Source organism: Triturus cristatus, chromosome 4_1 (genome assembly GCF_964204655.1).
Source record: "Triturus cristatus chromosome 4_1, aTriCri1.1, whole genome shotgun sequence".
Lineage (NCBI taxonomy): Eukaryota > Metazoa > Chordata > Amphibia > Caudata > Salamandridae > Triturus > Triturus cristatus.
The window spans coordinates 1271282920-1271309385 of NC_140585.1; the positions used below are offsets into that span (position 1 = coordinate 1271282920).

Below are 26466 nucleotides of genomic sequence, written 5' to 3' on the forward strand. Positions count from 1 at the left end.
AACATTTCACCTAACTATAACATTAGTTTAACCCTTTAACCTTTTTTTTCAGTGAATATATCAGTATTATATACATATATATGCTCCTAACCTACCTCTACACCTCCCCTGAACCCTAAAATTTCCCTCACCTGCTTTACATTTATACACCTATAAAACCTAAAATTACCCCTTACCTCCCTTTACCTCTACCCACCCCTAAAACGTAACTTCACCCATGACTCATTGGGCCCATACCTATACCTATCCATAACCCCTAAAATCACCCTTACCTCTACCCACCCCATAACCCTAAATTACCTTTACCACCCGTCACCACTAGCCATCCCTAAACCACTTTTAAAAGAAAGAAAATAACATCAAAATTGTTATTTAAAAAACATAAATACTTACCTAAATTGTAAAGTGCTGTGTAATGAAGGTACAAGTATTTACCAGCATGGTTAAGCCTGCGTGATGAAGGATGTTTCCTCTGCAGCAGCATCGCCTCCCTCAGTAACCTTCTCAGAATACTTTAGACCTACTAAATTGTACCAGGCAAACCTGCTACCAGTATTTGTCACTGCTTCCGGACTGCATGGTTTAAGTCAGACTGTGCTCGACTCTGTCACCAGGACCCATGCACCTGCTTCCTGTTGTGAGCTGCTTTCCTTACCTAATGCTCATGTACGAAGGGCAGCCTGTGGACCCACAAGCTCAGTGTTTGTTCTCTACTGGGCAAACGTGGTTGAGTAAAATGTGGACGTCTTGCTGGCACATCGATAAAGTAAATGATCCATTTTACTTTTAACCATTTTTATATGGGCGACACCCATATCCAAGTGTATCCATCCACAGTCAATCCATCCACAGTCAATGGCCTTACAGCTGCATCAGATGTGCAATTTCAGAAATCCCCTATCGTGTGTTTCCTGCCGTCAACATAAATATTTAATCAAACATGCAGATCAGACTGAGGAAAGCAATCAGCACAGCCTTCAGAAAGAGACCCTTTTCAGAGAATTGAGGTCCTCGTTCTGCACATTGGCTGCCATTCAAAATTAATATGGAGTAGTCACTGATTTATTAATTGCATGTTTTCTTCTAGATTGCATAGTGTGTATTTATGTGATTATTTTTCTTTAAATTAGACACTTCTAAAACAGTTCAATACGCTACTACAATGTATGTTTAGAACTTTTAAAGTGATGTATCTTTCGAGCCTATTAGCTGTAAATTTCTTTAGTTTGGAACACATAGGGCCTGATTGCCAGTGACCCGGTTAATAGTCATACCTTGTGCAACTCCCACCGGGAAGAGGTGTGGTGCTGTGGCCAGGGTGACTGACTCCAGAATCTGGGCATCACGGTTAGATCCCCGGTGGCAGAATAGCCCAGCACCATGTGACTTCGGGCAATAGCTTGCTTAATCTTCCCGACGGCCCCCAGCTCCTAGAGACCCTTATGGGTGATTGTTCGCATTTTACAAATGTGGATTATTATTATTATTTCATCTGCCCTGGTTCTAACATGTACACAGCGGCAGAGGAGTAATGGGGAACCATATATAACATATTTTTAAAAGTACCAAAAAAAGTTTGGCCTCCAATCAACCGGCCATTCTCAAATTATAGCTTACACCCTCAGCAGCCACAAAATACATTTTTTTAAAAAAAATACCTAGCCTCCTGTAACACCCCACGCCACCCGCTGCTGACCATCAGCCCAGCCCAAACTGAAAAAAAATAACCTTGTGTCCTGCTGTATGCACATTCCCAGACCCTCACACTCTGCCGTCACGCTGAGAGTGGAGAGCTAGCATTGGGCTGATAGTGGTTTGTCAGCACAAATTCTTCCCCCGTCGCAGCGCCTGTCTGAGACTCTCCCTGACCAGGGTGAAGGTAGCTGGTGCAGGAACAGCACCGCCCATGTTCACCCACATCACTTGGGTCTGTGGAGGGTTGCGGGAGGTGGGAGAAGGGAGGCGAGACTGCCTACTGCCTTTCTACCACCATGTTCGGGTCTCTGAGCACCCAAGCAATGCAGTGGAACAGGAGAAGCAAGCTATTTCCCTGAGTGATGTCACAACAGTGGTAACCACTTTGGTAAACCTCTATTTTGACATCACAGCAGTAAATTACCAGATTGCAATCTGGTTATTCACGCTAATGACTTCCCATGGGAGCCACACTCAACTTTCCAATTAGGAGTTGGAGGAAATCACTGCACTCCCACAATTTTACCCAAGCAACTATTAACAAGTTACACCTTCCAGCAATTAGGATGGGGTCCCAGAAAGTACTGGCACATGCACGTTTTTGTGCGGTAAGCATTCCCCAAAATCTCTTAGATATTTAAAATACTACATATCAGCGGTTAATCTTAATACTGGGCCTGCCACTTCCGTGTGATGCCTTGTTCCTCTCAGTTTAAGCCCCCGGATGCTGTGCCAGAAGCCAATGGCTTAAGTCTTGAGAGCAGAGAGGATCTTCTGAGTACAATGTAGGCCTTCAGCCTCTTAGGTATTGCAAATGTACATAATCTAGGTCTAGCTAAGGCTAAAACATAAAACTTTGTATTCAGTATCAAAGTATGGATTCTAGATCTAAACTTCCACTTTGTATTCTCAGCCTTAGTGAATCCTCCCGTCAAGAGTCCCCTGCAGAGCCATAACCGCAATCCCTGTACTTTATGCGTTGACATGGTTAGAAAGGGGCTAGATTGACTTATAAATAAGACTCCCTGTTTTTACTGATTTTTACAGAGAAATACAGACAGAAAACCATTTATGTTCTTGACAGTATTTATTTTTAAATGTGGAGAAAAACGGAAATTGCGTTGTTTTTGAGTGATTTTACATTATATCAGTCATGACTGCGAAGGCAATATTGTGAGAATTCACATGTAATGGGATTAAAAAAATTAAGGAAATTTAATAAAGAGCCTTAAACAGCAGTATATTTGCACAACCTTGATCCTAAAATTTGTATGATTTCCTATAAGGGCATATTTTATCTTCTGTATGTGCAGATTTCATTGAAACCTGTCAGGCGTTCAGGCACGAGTGTACATTAACTCGTTAAATAAATGCAGAAATGACACATTTCAGCTTAATTTTTTCACAAAACCTAAAATAAATATGGATAAATACATGTAAAATTAGCAAAAAATAAATATGGATAAATACAGACAGAAATGACAAAAATATAAATACCATAAAACCGGGAGCCATACTTATAAATAGCACTCTTTGAACCAGAATGGACTCTGCTTCTTTGTTATGCGCATCTCAGTTTTGGTGTTGATGTCTGATACACTGGCGTGCGCCATACTCTGTCTCTGCTATCACTCTATAAACTCACCCTGCACCAGATGAATTTCACAAAGTCTTAAAAGTTTTTTTATTAATGTGGGTGAGAAAACACCACTCTCCATGAAACGTATGTTTTCGCATGAGAAACCACATAAGACCTATATTAAGTGGAAGTATTTTCTAACAAAAAAACTTTTAGTGGAAAGACATTAGAACCTGACCCACGACTGAAGTCGAGTACTAACTTTGCAACTTTGTGATGTACATAAATTGGGGATTTTAGCCAACTTCACAGGCGAATTTGCAACTCTGCCCACCTCCTCTAAAATCTCCTTCTCCCAGTTATGCCTTTTCCTTCCTCTCGTTGTTCCTTTTGAGCTTAATCCTCATCTGTTGATGCTGTACTTCTACTGGCTTTCAGCCTTTAAGGGGCAACATTTACTATAATGTCTCAAATCGGTGGGCATTCACTTAATATGAGAGCAGCAAGACTTCCCAGCACAAATGCTGCACTTTTAGACCCCGATTACAGGGAGATTGCATTTAGTTGTGGAGATAGCGGATGGCTGAAAGTTTTGATTTTTAAAGGGAAAATGGAGGATGTGGTTTGGCTGGGGTAATCATGGCATGCTCTCCGCCTTGCCTTAAGTGGTAGCCTGATCAAAAAGAAGAAGAGGGCCCTTGATAAACTAAATATGCAGGCAGGAAATACTGGGGTATAGAAACCAACATAGAAGACAAAAACAACCTGCCAAATTGTATAAAAGGGGAGAATATCTCACCTCGATATAAAGCGCTGAAACGTCAATATAGAGTCAAGTGATCCAGTCGTCAGTTTCGCCGTAACCCCACAATGAAACCTATGACTGGAAACGTCCGCAGTATGCCAGCTGATTTTTAGAATTGCTGGTTAGATTTATTGGGACACAAGATTCATCAGGGAGATTGATATTCTACCCCTATATTAAGAGTGGGGGAGCACGCCGGAATTTTTACGTTGGATTCCATTATCTGGCCAATATAAATCAGTACTTCAGATCTCAGCATAGACGCCATTTGAGCGCTTGTAAGCTTGACTCCTTGGGTTCCTGTCTCAGAATGGGGCTTCCTCATTTAGAAATAGCAGCCCGAGCAGTCTTTCCTATCAGTAGGAGTTTGGTCGACCCCTTTGGTGATTGCGGAGTAGTCCGGGTTGATATAAACAGTTTTTGTCATCATGACATTCCAGCAGTGTATGTTTACAGGGTTTTTGCTTTGGCTGCAGTCCTTACAGAAAGGTATTCTCGAGACGTAGCTCTAATCTTGAAGATGGGGCACCTTCTTTGGGGGGGGCTAGAACTAAACAAAGAAGCATGGGATCTGGCTAGTGTGTCCTCTTTACCTCCTCCAAGGTGCATTTGATCCTCTTTAGGGTATGTGGCTTGTTCTTATACCTCTTCTTTTCCTCCCCCCGTCCGATACTCAACTGGAGCAAGACATTTCTTTTTATTCATTCGTCTTCCTTTCTTCTTATGTTATGCTCATCTTTATACAAAGCGATGGGCACTTATTGCCCTTAAATGTATTAAACATGGATCTTTTTACTATATCTTCTTAATTTATGAGTATAATATTTATTAGGGTTACCAAATGTCTGATGGTCCCATGTTCTATGGTATCAGTTTATTCACATTATATTAATCTGACTATCTGCACACTGGTCTTCATATGGTGGATGCATGTCTGAGCACACTCCTTTGATAGGTTTCTAAATATGGTTTCCATTTCTGGACTAATGTGAACTCAATTTTTGATACGTATTCTCAATTCTATTTTTATTTCTACTTCTATATTCACTTGCAGTGCAACACATATGGGACTTTTTGTTCAGGTACGCCATTCTTACTCAACGTGTATATATTTTTAAAATATTTTTAGCCTTTTTGAGTGATTCCTTTGTTTATTTATAGGGCCTCGCTCTCAGAACCATCATAGTTGATTTTCCTCCTTTTTAGTTGGTTTTTATGTCGCATTTTGTACTTAAGAAGGTATGGCTGATATCTGAGACTTCACCGAAACACTTGTCGGCGCATACCTAGGATGGAAGAACAAGGACTAGAACATTTGAATTCATTAATGTTTGGACTGCATTGATCTACCTTGAAGTATAGCATGTATGATAGATACACATGACCTTAGAATAGATTGGATAAGAGACTGTTATATTGGTCCTTGTAAACCTTTATGATTATTCCCGTCTTGTTTTTATAGATGTTTTTTGTATGAATGATATTTGTGGTATGATAGTGATGTGTGTAATACGTGAGTGAGTAAGAGTGTTTGGTTAGGGGGCAATGTATAATTTCCCACAGAACGAGTATTTCTATATTCTCTATATTTTATCTATGTGCGTTATGGATTTAACCTACATGTGTACTTGAAAAATTATATTTTGTATCTGGGGTAAAAACAATGTATTATATTTCATGAAAGAAAAATTGAATTAGATGTTTTATTATTCGGTCTGCTGAATCACTTGGCTCGATTGTGACGCTTCAGCACTTTATATCGTGATAAGATACTGTGCACTTTTATGCAAGTAGGCAGGTTGTTTTTGTCTGCTATGTTGGTTAAGGGAGAGCCTGGCATGGACCGGTGGACGGGGCTAGGATGCACTTGCAGCCCAACACTGAAATGATTTTAGAAGCCGGACATTCAAGATGGTAGAATTGGGTCCTTTAATCAAGCACCGGGGAAATCCGGGGGCAGGAACTCGGGCCACTGCTGACTGAGCAGAGTGGTGTTCCAATAGGGGATCCCTCTACTCTAACCACACTCAGGGGCATAGCAACAAACAGGCGATAAAAAATTATCGCTGCTTTTGCGTCCGTTTTCGGACGAAAAGCAGTGATAATTTTATCGCCTTATAAGGAAGGTCACGCTATCGAGTGAAACCTTGCCTGATCGCCATTTCCCTTAACGCCCATCTTTGCATCTCTAATGAGATGCAAAGTGGGCGTTCCTCCCCAGGATAACGGGAGAAATGTCGCTAAGCGACATTTCCCCTATTATCAAGCCTCACTCAAAGCAGCATAGCGACAAGAAAAGTAGCGATAACCTCTGTTATCGCTACTTTCCTTACGCCTGCTTTGAAACTGAGTTAGCCATGATATCCTATGGAAGGTGGATATCATGGCTAAGTATGTGAGGCCCTATCAGCAAGCTATCGCCAAAAGTTGTGTGATTATCGCTGGATTTCCAGCGATAATCTCACTTTTGGCTGTTAGCGCTCTGAATTTTATCGCTTTGGAGATAAGCGTTGCTAATAGCACGCTATCAGCGCGATAAAATCCAGAGTTGTCCGGCGATAATTATCCTCACGCTAAGAGCGCTGAGCGATAATTATCGCCGGCCCTTGCTGATATGCCCCTCAGTCCGTTAAAGAGAGAGGACTTGCATGTCTCAGTTCCGAAAAACAAAGAAACACATACGCTTTATTTAAAACATTTTTCATTATTTTTAAATCACATATTTGATGGTATGGTAAAAACACCTCTCAGCACTTCGGCCATTTATGTATTTGGGTTAATACCAACATTCGTCAGAACAGCTGCTAGATTTTTTTAATTGGATAATAAGACCTCTCGGAAAACAAATCGCCCTTCTAATGGAAGCGTTCCGACAATTCTCAATTCAAATAATAAAAAACATTTAATGCAGACGTCCAGCCTTACTCGATAGAGCAGCCATACTTTTGATTGGAGAATACCGACACTCCTCACCATGTATGAATCACAGTGACATCTTTTTTTCGTTGTTTTGTGGCCATATATATTTAATGGTAGAGTGTGAACACTTTTCAGTGCTGATGAGATACCTTTAATGGAAGAGCCCAGAATGTGATTCTGCTTTTACCATGCTTTCTTTGGGTGTGCTAGCTATTAGTTTTTATTCTCTAGGACCTTGTAGAGGGCGTGGCCTAGAACACTACCAAGCAAGGTGTCTGCTTAGTGAGCTCTTACTCTCCTTGGCCTTTGTGCCTTTAGTCATTTAAGAATCCTGTAACTTACTCACCACTTACAGGTGATGTCTGGTGAATGAAAACAGCCCAATTCTGAGGATTCTGTAAAGTTCCTGGGTTCTCTGTGTGTTTTGTCTTTCACTAGCCGTGGAATCATGGAACTTGAGCATCTGGCAATGGAGACTAGAGGAGGGCAGGTGTAGACAAGCCTAGGAGTCATCCACTGAGTGGCGGAGGTTGCAGTCTCCACCTGGGGAAGGCATGAAGTAATCATGTAGGAGGTGATGTCCCTCTCTGTGACAATCATGTGACTGTGCTTCCCTGGGGGATATGGCATTCTCCTTGAGACATGATGTATGACAGTGGTGCCCTGGACCTCTTCAGCGCCCCACGGCCTGTGTTGAGCAAATATGGGTGGCCCATGCCAAGGTGAAGATGGAAGAAGGTAATGGTGATCTGAACCTCCATCTGCCATAAGGCAACTGAATGTACCTCCGTTTATTGGTGGTCCTGTGGCCTCCTGTTGCAATCGTTTATGAATGCGTACCCTAGTGTGAGAATGGTGTATCACAAGCCCTCCTCTCCAGGCCTGTATGAGATCCAGATGACTGCCTTGGATTGTGAGTCTGGTTCCACCAAAAACCACCGCCTAAAGGGAGATCTTGTGACTGGTTAACACCAGGTGGAAGAGTTGCCAGTGCTTGTACGAGGCAGAGGGGGTGTTGCCATCTATGGGACTTGTTTTACTGCATCAAGCAACTGCTGAACTGAAGGTTCCAAGGCTGATGCCTGCTGCTGGTTTGATGTGCTGGCTATGCCCAGCAGTGGAGTGGTGCACTTATGCTCTAGTGCTGCAGCATGATTAGAACAGTGCTCAGTGCTCCAATTTGGAGGGTCTGGTGATTGGTCGAAAGGGGACTGAAATGTTGCTGGGAACAATGGTGCTGCTGGTTAGTAAGCAGGGTAGCAAGTACCAGGACAGAGTGATTCTAGTCATTTGGGCCTTCGGGGCACCTTTGTCTCAGGCAGGTAGTAGCGCCCTCTCAGTTTCCTGTGACATCATGGGGCCGTATTATGCATTGTAATTTTTTGCGCCCGACGCACCTTTTAAAAGGTGCGCCGGGTGCAAACAATTGAAAAGCGCCCTATTAAGATGTATGTGCTGCCCCCAGGGCAGCAGCGAACTCGCTTTGCCATGGGGGCAGCGCATACATGAGAAAACACGGAGCAGCTGCTCCGTGTTTTCACACTGCAGGCAGCACTACCTGCACTTTTACAGGGTAATAGAGATGCCCTTGCATGCGGGTGCAGTCACTGACTGCACCCGCCTTTAATAGGATGTCTGGGGGGTCCATGGGACCCCCTTTGCCCACTGCAGAGGGCTGCTCTCAGGAGGCGCACTGAAAGTGCACCACCTTTTAAATGGTGCACTGGCACTGCACCTCCTGAGGGCTGCTTTGATTCTGCGCCCGCTTCTGTAATATGGCACGGGCACAGAGTCAAAGGAATCCGTCACTTGCATAGGGCACGCCCCTATGCAAATGAGGGAACGTCCTCTGAAGGATGCGCTGGTGCTTTAAGTGCCCCCTTCTATAATATCAAACTGCCCCCGGGGCACTTATTGTAATACAGCCCCTGGAGTCCAAATAACTGTCTGGGTCCCAACCTCTGCTTCTCAGTTTGTGATGCACACTGTGGTTGTTCTGCCACTCTGAAGGGTAAAGTACGTCAAAACCCAATAAGCCAACAACACAGCCAAATACACATTAAACAGTCCAGAAATTAAGATGCAGTGAATGGAGGGGAAACTCAGTGCAGCCAGAGGCTGAACCAAAGTTCTCCCCCTGAGATGTTCTCAGTGCTGTCAAGGAACCTTTCGCTGCCCTCGAAACCAAGATCGATTTCATTAAACCTCATCAGTATTGACTTTAAAAAGTTCACAGACAGGGTGGATGAAAATGAGGAGATGGTTTGCAACTCGTAGGAGTATGTAACAACTGTGAAATTCTGAATGGATAACCCAGCTGAGAACTCTCAGATGCTAGAGAGCAGGGCCTATGTTGTGGAGGGACTATTGAGGTGCAACAACATGCATTGGTGACCGTAAAAGGCAAAGATATAGTGTATGCAATAGTTTGTGGTGATTAGAAAAAAAGACTCTGAAGTGCAGGTGAAATAGCTATCTTAAGAGGTGGGGTGACCTTATGATGTAACCACTTGGACCGGGAAGATAAAGACTCTTTGGAATGAAATTACCACTAAGGATCCGCAGTGGTGCTGGAACAATTTTCTGAGTCGGACGCTGCCCTTAATATTATTGCTTTCAGTTCCACACTGACGGGAACCGCGTATTGTGCTGGAGGATACTGTTCAAGAGTCAAAATTGCACCGGATAAGTCGCTGTGGCCGTCAGCTGTTGCTTGCACGGTTTAACTAAATACGTGCATGTAAACTGGTCGCAGATATTCCTTAAACCGGACGGTGTACGCGTCCAAGTACCTTGATGCTTCTGGGTCCAATTCCTTACAAAGAAATTATAGAAGTATATCTTTTGGTTTCACAATCAACCCCACGTCCTGAAGATGGTCTGACGGTCTTATTGCCAACACAGACCAAAACGTCGACTGCAACGTCTATTTCTTCACACATTTGTTGATCTTTAGGAACCGTTTTCTGTTTTGTCAGATCGTTCTCCTTAGTTAATTTATGGAATAGATGTATACATATTTGCTTTGCAGGTTAATTTGCGATACCTTTAGCACTATGTCTGGTTGATTCTAATTGTACTTCCCTTGTTCTTATTTGTGTATATATTAAATATATGTTTTTTTGAAGAAAAGTCTGCCCCTAGTTACCCAATTTATGTTTTTGAGACAAATGTCCGCCTGAAAAAGAATTATTTCTCTTCCCTCTCTTTGTTGGATTAATCATTAGTTCACCACTAATCAGGGTTGTACAATAAAATCTTTCTAGATATAACTATTGAACTAAGTTTAGAAACAAAATTCCTTGTAGGCACTTTTCAACTTATTTCTAGCTTAATATTATGTCACTGAAATCATAGGAATTGGGAAAAATCTGAGGATCACTCAAAAAAAACAAGTATAGCAAATGTGCCATGCCAATTCAGCAGAAGAGTGGTACGGGTGTGGTATGCAGCTGGTGGTGAATTTTGGAGCACAGGTGAGATAGGGCACTGTTACTTACAAACAGCCCATTTCCAACTGACATAGCCTCTAAATCTGCATAGTCATACAGTTTAACTGGTAAAACGATATAACCTAAAAGCAATAATGCACGGAAAACGGGTTTCAGGCAATGGTTATCACGTGTGCATCACCAAGTACAGTGTCTTGACTTGTTTTCATTTTATTATCTTTCCTTCAATCCCACTTTAGAATTACAAAACTGCTCTTCACTTGTACTTCCCTCATTGCTGATATCATTCGAAATATGTATATATTTCATTTGGTATTTAAATGTGTGTTAGAAAAAAAACTGACAAAGTGCAGCCTGCAGGATTGTTGTTTAGGACTCTGCAGTGTTGTTGTGTGTTAGAAAAAAACTGACATCCTGTAGACAGCAGCATTGTCACTTAGCACTTTACAGTGAGAGAAATAAAAGCCAACAGCAGTTTCCAAATAAGCAGCAATTTGTCAGAAGACATTTGACCTTTGGACGCTCAGCAAATGTGACAAGATAAACAGACAATTTAAAGCCATCTCTATTGCTCATTCACCTTCTGATCCTACAGCACGATTATTTCTGGGGGTGCACAGCCTGCCAGCATCCCTACTTCCAGCACCCATAGGATTGTTTCTTATTTTGGCCCACCGGCCTTGCTTTGAACACCACCGGCCTTGCTTTGAACAGATTCACAATAAGATTTAACCGTGCAGGCCAGCCCCAGTGAGCGCTGAGACCAGTCGTAGAATTAGGCGTAGAGATCCTGGGGCATATTATCAAGACAGGCGATAAAACTATTGCCGCATTAGCGGCAGAAAACTGCCGCTAAAACGGCGATAATGGGCTTGATAATATGCTCTATGGAATTTGTTACAATGAAGAAAGAGTCATCAGGCATGAGGTAAGGACAACTCCGTTTATTCCAGTCATCCGCTCTCCTCGCACTAGAACCTTAGGTTGTCAACATTCTACTGTCACCTCTCCAGTCGGCCATACCAACATAGGCCTGAGGAGAGGGGTGGTGGACCATACCATTGTACCTAAGATATTGAGATTACAACACATCTCCTTATATAGGGGAAACAAGATCTTTTGCATTAGAACAAATAAGCCATATTACGAACACCAATTTTCTTTTAAGGTTGGGGGAAACAAGACATTTTGCATTAGAACAAATAAGCCATATTACGAACACCATTTTTCTTTTAAGGTTAGGAAGCGGCCGCTACTCTGTCCTTACTCCACGTTTGACCATTGTCTAGGCGAACCACATTCTTTCCATCTTTCTCTACCTTTTGATGAGTATGGTACTTGCTCAAACCCGGTTGTACATGTGTTGGCTTTTTAACCGCCACTGTGGAGCCGACCTTGAACTCTCGTGGTCTGACCCCATGCGTCTGGTCGTACCAACCTTTGTATTTCCTTTGATGTTGAGATCTCAACTCTCTACTCACCCCCGGAACTTGCACCACTTTGTTCCCACCCCTCAACCAGTATGGGTTCATTTTGGTGCAGGGTTCCCTTCCTCTTAAGCTCACAAACGGTGACACTCCCGTGATGAGATTGGGTGTGGTGTGGTATGCCCATATGCACTCTCTCAATGAATCTTCAACCTTGAACCCACTGGAGATGGCCAATTGAATGAGTTCTTTAATCCATCTGTTAGTCCTTTCCACCAACCCATTGGCTCTTGGACAATAGAGTGCAGTTTTCTCATGTTTTATGTTAAGCTCTACCAAAAACGTATTCATGGCCTCAGAGGTAAACTGCACCCCATTGTCGGTAACCAAAGTTGCCGGAATACCTTCATACGCAAAAATATTCTTCAAAAATGAGATAAGGTTGTTTGTGGTGGTTTGCGGAGTAAACTTAAAATTTACCCAATGGGAAGTGTAATCCACTAGAACGAACATGAATCTCTTTTGGGACCCTAGGACATCCATGGGCCCTATGATGTCAACTGCTAACTTGGTCCACGGAACCTCCGGAACCTCTACAGGAGACAAAGGAGCTTTGCGTGTGATTTTACTTTTGTCGCTATTGGCACAGCTATTGCATTCCTTTACTTTGTGCTCAATCATAGAGTCCATCTTCGGGAACCAGAAATAGTTTCTGACTTTGTTCTTAGTGAGGCTCCTACCGATGTGTCCCTCATGGGCCAGCTCAATTATCTTGTCCCTCAAATTACTGGGAGGAACTGCTCTGTCCCCTCGATGTATCACCTCTGACAGCAATGACAGTTCATACCTCACTTCCCAATAGTCTTTTACTTCCTCCGGAAGTTGTGAACGGTTCTCCGGCCACCCATTGAGGATGAACTGTCTGAGGATGCTCATCTCCTTGTCCTCCTTCACACCTGCGTCCCATTCTTCCTTTGTCAAGGACGAGAGATGCAAAGATAAAATGGGTGTGTCTAACTGTACCTCTCTGGAAAACTCTGGTAGTGGTGACCTGGATAGGTAATCAGCGATTACATTCTCTGGACCAGGCAGGTACTCCACCTTGAAACAATAATTTTGTAGGCCTAGAACCCACTTAGAAATGCGTGGAGAATTGTTCTGTACACTTTTCGGGGAGAACATAAAAGTCAAAGGCTTGTGGTCAGTGTGTATGACAAATTGTATTCCCCACAAGAAAAACTTAAAATGGTTCACCGCCCAGAAGCAGGCCAACGCCTCCCTTTCGATGACCGAATAGTTCTTTTCCGCCGAGTTGAGGGATCTCGACGCAAACGCTATAATGGTATCTTGGCCCTGGCTCTTTTGGGATAACATCGCACCCAGACCTTTGTTGGATGCATCCGTGGTGAGAAAGGTTTTCTTTAGTGGGTCAAATGATCCTAGCGCAGGAGACTCTATGATGCGCTCCTTTATTAACTCCACTGCCCTGCTGTGTCTTTCCTCCCAAACAAATTCTTTCTCTTTTTTTAACAGTTCACGCAACTCATCACACAGGTCAGCAAAATTCTTTACATACTTCGACATGTACTCGACTAAACCCAGAAATGATTTCAGCTCCTCTTTGCTAGTAGGATTCTGAGACTCCCTGACGGCCTGAATCAAACTGTATTTAGGCTTAAAACCCTCTTTAGATATAGTGTGACCTAAGTAATCCACAGAGGTCACTTTGATTTTGCATTTGTCGAGTTTAACAGTTAATCCGGCACTGGACAACCTTTGGCACACTGTGTTTAAAATAGTATCATGCTCATCTTCCGTTTCCCCATACTTCAAAATGTCGTCCTGGAAACAGAGGGTGTTTTTGACGCCATTCAACACTTGCTGCATAATTTTTTTAAAAATAGAGCCGCAGATGCAAGCCCAAATGGCATCCTCACAAACATGTAGGCCCCAAACGGCGAGGAAAATGCCGTAAGTGGTCTCGAATCCTGGTGTAACTCAACCTGGTGGTAGGCCATGGACAAATCAATGACTGAAAAGAAACATCCTTTGCCCATAGTGCTCAGCATCTCGTTTATATTAGGTAGGGGAAACCTCTCTACCCAGATGTTATCGTTGAGGCTGCGTAAGTCCACACAAACCCTGATACCCTTGCCATCAGCTTTCGAAGCTAGGACCAGAGGGGCCAACCATTCCGACGCCTCAATAGGTTGAATTACGCCCAAATCGCACAATTTATCCAGCTCATTTTTTAGGACTTCCCTCAGACGCAACGGCACAGGGCGCGCTCTCTGAACTACAGGTTTGGCACATTTCTTCACTTTTATTCTATGTTGAAAATCCTTTAGTTTTCCTAACTTCTCCGTAAACAGGTCAGGAAAAGCTTCTTGTAGGGACTTGTTTTTGTTGTTGATGGGGATGTCTACTAAGATGACCTGGTCCTTGTCGTTGGGGTCTAAGATAATACCCAGTACCTTCTGGTGTTGCCACCCCAGAAGGTTCGCACCCCTTTCAACCACATACACTTTGCCCACCATAGATCTACCCTTAAATTCGATGTGGCTACTCAACATGCCCACAAGGGGAATAGGGTCTCTGGTGTACCCCTCCGGGGATATGTCGGGAGTGCTAAGCAAACTCTTACTACACCCCAGCACTTTCTCAAAATCTGTCACATTTATTAACGTAAAAGGTGAGCACGAATCCGCATACACCTCAATGGCCTTACTGTCTATGTGTATGATGCATTTGGGATAGTTAGGCATACTAGTCTCTTGACTGTCCTTAACTTGGAAAATGAATCTTGCCTGAGTTTCCCCAACAGGATTGCCCAAACTAGAGGTATTACCTATCCCGTCCCTACACACTCTGGCCAAGTGTCCTCTTCTATTACATTTTTTACATAGAACACCTCGTGCCGAACAAAAAGGACTGTTAGCTAAGTGGTTATTGCTTCCACACCTGAAACATTTCAAATTCTGACCCTCTTTTCTAATGAGGGTATTTTTTACACTTTCCCTAAGGCCAACTTTGCCTACCTCCCCTTCAAATCCTTCACATTGAATGGGCGCCACTACGTCCTCTTTTACTTTCATCTCCCTCACACACTGAGCAGTATGCTCAATAGATTGAGCAATGGAAATGGCATCCTTTAAAGAAGGGGTTTTTGCAAGTAACTTTTCTTGAACCCTCCCACTGTTCGTACACCTTACAAGTTGATCCCTGATCAACGAATCGTTGAGGTCACCAAAATCACACAATTGCGTAAGCCCTCTTAAGGCTGCTATGTAATTATTTATAGATTCGCCCTTTCCTTGCACTCTGCTAAAAAATTTGTGGCATTCAAGCACCACATTGACCTTGTCACCAAAATGAAGCTCCAACTTCATCAGGGTGATGTCGTACACATCCGCGTCATCCTCCTCATCCAACTCTGGCTCTGGAAGAGTCTCATAGACTTTACGTCCATGAACCCCCAAATTATGTAAAAGTATATGCTGTTTACGTAACGGAGAAAACCTCTCCCCCCCATGGCAATCAAATAGGATTCAAACAGTTTAGTCCAATCCTTCCAATGGATTTCCGGATCGCCACAGTCATTAAGAAAAGATGGTGGTTGACTCATCCCCGGAGTACCCATTATGTGCTACAGGAATAAAGGCTGGGGTACTAAGCAATTCCACAGAGGGTGTTCACACACACCAGTCACAGTGCAGGAGGGGAAAAGGAAAACTACACACTAAACTCACCCTGAGACATTGACAAGCCCTGGGACCTAGGAAGCCTACCCCAAGCTTGACCCTGAAGAGAGGAACCGCGACACAAGGCACCTGAAAAGCCGGGCTTAGAAAACCCCAGGAGGAGTAAACAGTTCCCTCAACGCCAGTACACCACTGTAAAGTTATCAAAGGATACGCAGACAAAGGTTATCTTCCTCCTTTAGGTACGAGCATGTACTGGAACTTGCTCCGGAATACTGATAGGGGGCACGCACCATGTGTGTGCATCACAGCGCAGAAAACATGGCACATCGCACATTATCATCTTGCCACAACATAGGAAATTGATGATAAGGCACGCACAGTGTGTGTGCGTATCACAGCGTAGGAAATACCAGGAAGGCACGAACATGTGTGCCTGTCACAGTGATGACGCAGCTTTCGCCGTAACAAAGAGATCTTACTTGAGAAGCGACGCTGGCTCTCTGTAGGCTGATACCGGCAGAACACCACAGCCGGGGTAACACCGAGCCCGCTCTCCTTCAACCCGCTCACCGCAGGCTGGACGCTCAAGCCACACTGAGCGCGCGGCGGACAGCTGACAGGAAAGAAGCTGGCTGGCTTTAGAGGCTGAGAACAAGCTTCGTACAAGTAATGCCTTTAGCCGGATCACTGACTACTGGTGCGCCGGCTGCTCCACAGGAAGAGGCGTGCCACAACAGCGTTTCCTGACTCCGCTGACAGGGGGCAGCCAGCTGGCTGCACTCGTGACTCCGCAGCCGAACAGCACCCGGAAACTGCGCTCTCCTCAGAAACACCTCCACAAGCCGCTGGTCCACCGATACAGGTGCAGAAGGAAGGAGTTCTACATGAATGTGAAGTGGCCGGCACGCCAACAGAAGTCGTCACCTCTTCACCAGCACACTAGGAACCTCCTCCCTGACCGGATACACCACCAGTAAGACGGCAGGCGCTCCGTGAAAAGGCTGCAGCAAACCCCACGATAGAGGTGAAAGAGAACACAGGTTTCACAACCATACGCAGGAGAGTCCAAAGAAAGGGGAAATGACCGGCTGCCCCCTCCGCAGATCCGTTGCCAGATTTCATTGAAGCTCATGTTAGACGTCCTTCACATCTAACATGGGCTTCAATTGGAATTCCATAGAACATATTATCAAGCCCATTATCGCCGTTTTAGCAGCAGTTTTCTGCCGCTAAAGCGGCGATAATTGTATCGCCGGTCTTGATAATATGCCCCCCTATTCTTGCCGGATATCCGTTTATCCATGCAGAGAGGTTCAGCCAAACACTGGCCATTTCGGCCTTCCTCATTCTATCTCTCATATTCCTTCTCTCTCTCTCCCACCATCTCTTTCTTCCCCTCTCTCCCCCAACCACCTCTCGCCATTCCTTCTTCTCTCTCTCTACCTTCCTCTTACATTCCCTCACTCACTCCCCCTCTCTCTCTTTATCACCACTTCTCTGTCGGTCTGTATCTCGATTTCTCTCTCCCTCTCGCACTTTCTCGATTTCTGGGAACTGGAGAAGCAGTGTCAGCACTAGTTCAGTCCTAGTACTAGCTTTCGATTTGAGTAGAGACATTTTCAGGTTTTCTTTCTAAAACTGCGATACTTTTGAAAGTTTGAGGATGGCCATGTACTTTCATTCTCGTTCTAGTGCTTTTTTTAGGGAAAAAAACCTTTTGTTTTACATTTTGATTCAAGGCCTGATAAACTAGAATTTTAATGCAGTGCAGGACGTGATACAATACAATGTACAGTAGAAAAGCCTCAATACGACACCCCATGTGATGGTGTAACTAGGACATATTTTATGCAGTGCATCTAAGCTGCCGAAGGTTGCCTTCTAAGCCTGTATTGATGGCCTGATAAAACATATGACCCAGTGCAATACTTTTATTGTTATTTATTTTGGGACCCCAAGCTTATCACAGTGCTGCTCGTCTAGGCGCAATGTAGTATTTAGAATGAAAATGGAACTATGGGAAATATTGGACCATACTCTGCTGCTCACAGGAATTATCAGTGGGCAGTGCTTACTTTGTAAAATACTAAGTGCCAGGGCTCTGACCAGGAGACCACTGCAGCTTGCATCACCAATCGCCCTTGTCATCGCTGCCAAAACAACTACTAACCATCTCTCTCGCATGTAAGTGCAACAGTTCAGATTATTCCAGGTCCCCAAAGCTAAAGGAATGGCCGGGGAGGCAGGTATTAGCAATGTTTTTTAATGTATATTGTTTCCCTAAACAACTGTTATACTGCTCATCTCTAAATTACATGAGCAGCGCCACCATGTGGCAGACTGCCCTAAGTGTGGTGTTGACAATTGGGTGCCAGTGCTGAGCACCGGAAACCAATTAAGGGCCGGTGCTCAGCACCAGAAAGCACCGGCTCAAATTAAAAACTGTCAGTGGGTAAGCTGGAAGTAAGTGTCAAACTGGCAACACGCCTAAAGACAACTAGAGGCTGTAAACAGGACATGACATTACATTACAATTAAGGCTCCCTGTTTTCCGTTTTTACTGATTTGTACAGATAAATACAGACAGAAAACATTCATTTTCCTGTCTGTATTTATTTTTAAATGTGGATAAAAACGGAAATTGGGTTGATTTTTGAGTAATTTTAAATACTGTCTGCCATGACTGCCAGGCCAATAGATGTGTGGATTGATAGATAAGAAGGTAAAAAAGAAAGTGTTTCTAGTAAAGAGGCTTTAACAGCGGTAGATATGCACAAGGTTGATACTGAAATTTGCATATTTTCATGTAATTGCACTGATTTATCTTCTGCGGGTGTTCACAGCACTGAAATCTGCCAGACATTCAAGCATGACTGCATATATATTGGGTAAATAAATGTGGAAATATACTTTTTCCACAAAACTCAAAATAAATATGGATAAATACAGACGGAAATAGCAACAAAAAAAATACCATAAAACAGGGAGCCCTAATTACAATAAAGAATGGTAAAAAAGGTTGGAATGTTGGTGCTCGAATAAACACATTACCACAAACCAATATAGCTGGGTATAGCCATCGCTCGCGTAGCTGGTTAAGGGTTAGATCGTAACGATGGGTCCGGGTTTAGGAACAAAAACAACTCAATGACAGAAGCAAGGATGTTTTAATGACAAATTTTGGAATACTTAAAACCAATAATAGTGAATCAACATGTCAGGGTGACACAGGATGCTCAAAAGAAACATGCACCACATTGTGATTGCATACTCAGTGCACAACATATTATATCTGCGCCACTAATAACCAGAGAACTGGTCATGGTTGCAACTAGACCCAAAATACATAGGAAGAGAGATCAGGAGGGGCTAACATGTCAACCAATGAAGGCGAGCAGGGCTTATACTTCAAAGCGGGATCCTTATTCCGGCAACAATTTTTGAGCCGGATCTGGGACCTGGTTGACCTGTGAAATATGTTGTATTTATTCTGGAGTAATTTTCCAAAACTGGGACACAATTCAGCAGCGTCTGCTTTCTGTTCAGACCTGCAATGTGCAGGCGGCAGGTGGCCTTTCTTAGTTTGACTTCCAGCTGGGTCTAAAACAAATGCCTGATTTAAAAGGCTATCACCCCTTCTTTTGTTCAAGTATAATCCTGGCTGGGAGCCATCTAATGACGCACACCTAGATGCCAATGGAAACTGATGTAAACAAAGGCACACCACTTATCACTTCACAAGTACTTTAGAGAAATTATGATTTGAAGGCAGGTTTTGACTTTGTTTAACTTCCCTATGTAAAAGATATACACAATGTAAGAATGCCAGTTGCATCTGTGTTTATGAGTAATTACACAAATAACAATTTAAATGATACTGACTATTTTGTATTTCTTTTATAGCATTACTCATCCCATTGTAGGATGTCATGATGCTTTACATCACATACAAAGAGAAAATATATTATATAAGTGTTTAAATCAATGTACAAGAAATGTTACAAAAGGCTATTTGGGTTATAAGGTGCAGGAGTCACATATCATCCATACTTGTGGACATTATATGTTAAGTGTGCATGGTCAAGAGAAATACAATGGATTTAAAAAGTAACGCAGTGATTGGATTTGTACCAAAGACCCAAAAAATTCCAACCAGTTCTTAATCAAGGACTAAATTGCTCTGCATATTTTGGGACTACCCATCATATACTGTGTGTAATACAACTTGAAAATAATGGTGTCCATATTTACAGTGATTTCAGGCCCAAGATAGCACTTTCTAGCTCTATAAATCAGTGACGGCTGATGTCAAAGAAAAGTGGCAGGCGTGCAGGGAGAATAACGAAATAAAGTAATGAGTACTCACCTGCCAGCCGCCACCTCGGTCCTCTTCTGCTCCTGCCCTGGCAGTCCTTGAGCTGGTGCAGAGGCTCCCAGACTCCCCTACGCCAATCCATACGCTGCTCTCATGCTGGTAATACTATCTCCCAGCATAAGAGAAGAGCCAGGATTGGTCTGAGCGGGCTGGTTTGGTGCTCACTCAGGAACAAGGACACTAAGACTCGGCTCAGTGATGAAAAATAAAATGATAATACATTTTTTTATCATTTTATTTTACTTGTTTTAATCTGCTGGCTCTCAGCAGTAGGGTGACGCCACTCCACCCTAACGGAGCAGCCGCAGCTGCTATAAATTCATGTTACTATTCGCCAGTGCACCAAACAGGATTCAGTTCTGTGACTCTCTGGTTACACACCCTCAACCAGCTGAGCTTTCAAAACATAAAAGAGTGGGTTTGCCTCTCATCACATTAACTTGCATTTATTTTTCACTTTAGTTGTGTGCGTTATATTTCTTATATGAAGGGTACTTATCTGGATGGGATAGGTCTACAAAATAGTTGCCAAATAATTTGTTATTTTTAGCCACTTTTCTGACCTGCCACCAAACTCCCTGACCCCATTGCACTCAGGCTCACAGTTCCCATATATTTTTTAGACTCTTGAACTTCTGGATAAACTACTACGTACTTTGTAAGAGGCTGCCATTGAGGCACGCATGCTGACTATGTTTTATTTCACACCAAATTACCTCTATCATAATGATTATGTGATATGATTTTCCACACCTAAGCTACCACCTTTGCTATGTGAAGGTAAGCAATCCTTCTTTCACCTGAATGCAGATGTGCTCACCAATTGTATAGGAATCCTATATCTTGATCACACTGATGAATGCCCTGGACCCCTCATAGGCTGTCAGTTAGGGGCAGAAACATGTCGGTAATAAATTTGATGTATTGGCCATTGTACCCATAAAATATCCCCCTTTTTGTTTTTTAGATTTGATGTATACCTTGGGTACCGACCAATAAAGGAAATTCCCACGGGTTTATACTAATGTATTTTTCAGATCTGGCTCTCTGCTCTATCCAGCTATCAAACTCTATCTACGAACACTTCCAGAAAATGGAGGTGGAGTCCGCCCTGCTAGTACCACCGGGGCTTTAAGTGGGATGAAAAAACTGGGGTGTCTATCAAAGGGGCGTGGCCAATGTAACTAAGGGTGTGGTTTAAAAACGTGTAAGCTAAAAATCTGTGCTAAGCATAGGGTAAGGGTACCGCCCGACTTGTATTTTGCTGTTTCTGTCATTGCATCCAGAAATATGATACAACAAGTATCATCATACCTACAACGAGTCAGGACTATTGGCTTTGTCAATGTCTGTTAGTTGCATAAGATAAATAAGCAGCAACTACAAAAAACTTCCACTTAAAGCCCTGGTGACACCACGACAATGTTGCTGCTCCTGAGTTTCAAAAAGAGAAGGGACATCCTGAGAGAAAATGACTCTCTTTAAAGGATTTCCCTTCCCCTACAACGATCACCTGGAATGACGTCATGCCGTAACTTCTCCACTAGTGAGCAGTGTGAGCACGTGCACATGATGTGCCTGCTGCCCCTTCAGTCCAGAAAGAAACGGACCGCCTGTGCCAGGGTACAAAATAGAGCCCGATAGAGACCCGTTTCGAGGCCCCCTTTAAAAAACTCCCGGTGCTCAGCACCGGTGAGACCCGTCCCACTTAAAGCCGTGAGTACCACTTAACCAGGGTGGGGTAGGAAGCAGATGATGATGATGCCACATTTCGTGGGTGAGGCTTCTTTATCCAGAAGTGAACCTGTTTTCCAAGCCTAGGGAGGCCATCACAGAACAAGAATTGTTGTTCTGTATTGTCACTGTGCCCCTCACCTTTGTGTTTGGATTTGTTTACTATTGGAGGATGCACAGTGCGCCACCTGTTCCTCTTTATCTCTCACTGTGATTGTGTAGCTATCACTGAGGCATGTTTTCTGGCCTATAATACTCATTGTGTGCACCAGTACTCTGCAGTGAGGATAACCTTCTGTGCATTGTAATTAGGGCTCCCGGTTTTATATTATTTTTTTTTTTGCCATTTCTGTCTGTATTTATCCATATTTATTTTTTGTTAATTTTATCTGTATTTATCCATGTTTATTTTGGGTTTTGTGGAAAAATTAAGTTGAAATTAGTATATTTCCACAATTATTTTAACCGATAAATATGCGCTCATGTTTGAATGTCTGCCAGGTTTCAGTGCTGTGAGCACCCTCAGAAGGTAAATCTGTGTACTTTTATGAAAATATGCACATTTCTGTATCAACCTTTTGCAGATCTACTGCTGTTAAAGCCTCTTTACTAAAATGTATTTCTTCTTTTAACCCCCTTATCTGTCAATCCACACATACATTGGCCTGGTAGTCATGGCATACATTATTTAGAATTACTCAAAAAGCAACCCAATTTCCGTTTTTATCCACATTTAAAAATAAATACAGAGAAGAAAATAAATGTTTTCTGTCTGTATTTATCTGTAAAAATCAGTAAAAAAAGGAAAACAGGGAGCCTTAATTGTGTAATCCTTGCAACCAGGCAGAATGCTGCCACACGTGCACGTGAAATCCTTAGAGCACGAGACAGAACAGCGATTGCTGTTGCAGAAATGGTGCTCCATGTTTGGAAAAAAGATCAGGTTGTCCCTCGCCATAAATCAGAGACTCTGCCTCGACGTGCAAACGGACTCTTAGTCTTTCCTCCGAGGGATTGCGAAAGCACCAACAGAGCTTAATACCGCAGCCCAGGCCGTGTGAAGCTATAAATATTTAGCAGGCTGAGGTCCCACGAGAGCCCGCCAGGCGGCCTCAGGCGCTGGGGCGATTACGGCAGGTGCGGGCTGCACTTGTGTATGAGGTAAATTGGAGATCCTTTGTGGACCATTAGCAGGGAAAGGTAGGTTAATTAAGAGGCATGACGTGCCAAGAAACTGCATTTAAGATGCCGCAACAAATAGCATCTTCTACCGCATGCAGCAAAACGCCTCAGAGTGGGAGGCCGTCGGCCACACTGCATTCATCTGTGTGCCGCATTGTGCTGAGGAGTCTACGCTGAGTTGTTATACTGTGAAACACAAGGAGACCTACCTGGAGAGTACCTGAAGGTACCACGGGGCAGATTTACAAGCCCCTTGCGCCTCATTCACGCATACGTTGCGTCACTTTTGTGACACAGTGGCGGCGCAAATCCTGTGCCGGGGTACTTACAACGTGATGCATCTGGGAGATGCGTCACGTTGTAAAGCTCTGCGCCACATGTAGGCGTTCCTGCGCAGGTGGGGGGCGTTCCGGTGCAGGAACGCCTCCTAAAAGTGGCTGAGTGAAATCTACAAGATTTCACTCATTCACTTTTAGTTCCATGCTGCGTCAAAACCCTGCGCCTGCCTGAAGCAGGCGTAAGGATTGACGCAACATTAACAAGATAGGGCCCCCCAGAGCATGCATTGCGCTTTCGACGCAACTCCAACAATGCGCCACTTTTACGGCACAGATGCGTCAGGCATCTGTGCCGGTTTTGCCCCATGGTGCACCGCATTGTAAATGCGGTGCATCCATGGTGGCGGAGCTGTGGCGCACAATATCTGCAGATATGCAGGGATGCGCCAGTTATTGTAAATATGCCCCCACGTCTTTAACTTGGGAGTCATACCTGCTGCCCATTGATTGTTAAGCCGACTCGCCAGTAGGGCGACCAGATGTGCGTTAATTACACGGACAGTCCGTAGATTCGAATTTATGACTGTTGTTGATTTGGCAACAGACAGCACTTGTCCGTAATCTCAGCACTGACCTCTTCTGTGAGTCCAGCAGTCATGCAATGGTTTTAAACATCCTGGAGTCCTGTTCTCGCGTCAGTCTCTCACAGACAGTGCGAGGCCTTCTGCCAGTTCGTCGCCATGTTTACATTGAGGTAGGAAGCAGCCCAATGCACCCGTCTCGAAAGCAGCCCAATGCACCAGTCTCGAAAGCAGCCCAATGCACCAGTCTCGAAAGCAGCCCAATGCACCAGTCTCGAAAGCAGACCAATGCACCAGTCTTGAATGGACTGGCCAGACAGAGCAGCGAAGAGGTTAACACCCTCTTACCAATCCCCACGCGCACAGACACGCACACAATAATAAAAATGCCTCTGCAGTACCTCACACCACCAATTGAAACTTTCTAAAACAATATGCCTTCACAGTTGCCTATCTTAAAACATTATGCTACCATTTTGACCTCGGAAGGGAGAATTTTTTTAATATGCCTGAGTAGTCAGGTGAAGTGAACCTAGCTCTCGAAAAAATTGCCAAGGCGCCCTAATTTGCCCATAGCATTGCGGCGCACTATCACCTCAAACCTTCTGTTAATTAGCACTGAAGGGAACAAAGGAATTTTCAACCGAACAGGATAACATTGTGTTGCATTTAAAAAGCTGTAGTCTGTTGCCTGTTCTGCTTTCTACTTGTGCTTATTAATATATTTTTCCCGTTTATTTTCCTTTGTTACTGTTTCCATGTGTTTTTTGCACATAGCAAATGTTCATTTATGTTGAGCATGTTTTAATATTATTGTAATGTTTCTGTGGATGGGGTAGATGAATGAGGGATGGGTAGGTGGATACATTGATGGGTGGAAAGACTTATGAATGGATGGATTTATGGATGGCGGGTGTGGAAATGATGGAAAAGGAGTCGGATGGATGACAGTCTTGGTTGGGAAGATGAATGGATGGGTGGGCAGAAAGATGGTTGCGTGGAAGGATGGATGGATCTGAGTGAGTGCATGGATGGACGGGCAATTTGAAGATTGAATGGATGGATGCATGCGTGGGTATGAACAAACTCTTTCTGGATACTGCCCATATTTCGAACAATGTAGTATTAACTACTCTGCTGATTGTTCTTGTACCATGACTGGCAGCTGTGTAAGCAGGGAATCAGGGCATTCTGATTTAGACTTTGATGTAAAAAAAGCTGCTCCTAGCATATGGAGAGCAGGGAGGTCTTTGAGATACACCTGAGGCAGTTTCAAACTCTTGGAGGCCTTCAGATACTTTTCGTAATACAATCAAAGTGAACATTTGACAAGCCTTCAAGCCTTTCAGTGGTTTGGTAATGCTACATTGCTACCACATCGCTAAAGGGGTTGTTTACCAAGTACAACGCAACTCAAATGTCACTTCCCTTCCCTTTAAAGTGCTCCTATACCCAGCTCAGCAGCCTTCTCAGATATAGCAGATCTCCGGGTGATTCTAGTTAAGACCTTGTTGGTATTAAGACCAGATACTTTTTTTTTTTTTTTTTTTCAATATCAAATTAGCAAAGACAACGTGAAAGCTTTCTACAGGTTCGCATTGTGCTAACATATTAAAATATGATGTCCTCCTGTAGAATTAAATTCTGGCAGCAAGTGTAGTGCCCTCACATGCCTTGCTGAGGTAGGGGGACCACTTGTCCACTAGTTATATGCCTGCCCGTGTTTGGCTGTTCGACAGATGTGGCCTCCTGACTGGCTCCAGATGAGTACTTGTCTTCTGCAGTTACAGTTTGGTCTGAATGCAGATGGGTGATTGTCTTTGCCAGTTGCAGTATCCAGACTGAATGCAGACAGGTACTAGCCTTCGGCCTTCGACAGTTGCAGCCTTCAGGCTGAAAACAGAGCTTTCGTTACACTGGCAAAGACAGCTCCCTCAACAGGTACAGCAACCTTGGGCTGCAGCAACACCAGTCCTTGGGTGCACTGCAGGGTGCCGTACTGCACTATGCTGCTTTCATACAGGATTTATTTATGCAGTCTGCCTCTAGAAAGTCACTGGGCAACCAGGAGAATGTGCACAGTAAGGTAGACTTTTGCTTCACTCCTGACGGCAGTTCCACATGTTGGGAGCACAGCTGGGCTTCTGCTCCAGGACAGTCTCTCCCCATGCAGGGTTATGCACTCTCCTTCCCTCTCTGAGCAGGCAGGTTTTAGCTGCTGGAAGACCATCAGATTCTCCAAGAAGTTGCATACTTCAGGTGAAGTCCCACCCCATTGGAGAGGCTGACTGTCATGCAGACACCAGCCCTGGTCATGCAGTAACTCTTTGATTACTCTGTGGAGGTATAGATCCTGAATTTCGACTGTAGAATATCATGGGATACTATATATATATATGTATATATATATGTCATTTTTCTGAAGCCATATTGTGCCTCAGCAAGAATGTTATTTGTCAACGCCCATTCCACCAACCTATTAAGTAGAAGTGTGCCCATTAATTTGGCCATGCTGTCTAGTCAGCTGAAGTGATTTTCACCACAAGTCTCAGAAGCAACAGGTTGAGTATCTTTGAGTGGTGTATTGGGCACCATTTTAAAGAGCAATGGATCTCTGGAGGGACTGTAGAGATGGTCCACTTAGTAGTGGATGCAGCTTACGATCATCCAAAGCCTGCCTGTGGACTCCTTTGGGAGTCTTCACACAGTGTACTGCTACAGTTCGTTTGAGGTGG

General features: G+C 43.7%; 1 protein-coding gene across 1 annotated transcript in view; it reads left to right on the forward strand.

Moving 5' to 3' along the window:
• PDE1B (phosphodiesterase 1B) overlaps nucleotides 1–26466 on the forward strand; it is a 1345653-nt gene that overhangs the window by 181393 nt on the left and 1137794 nt on the right. The window lies entirely within an intron of this gene.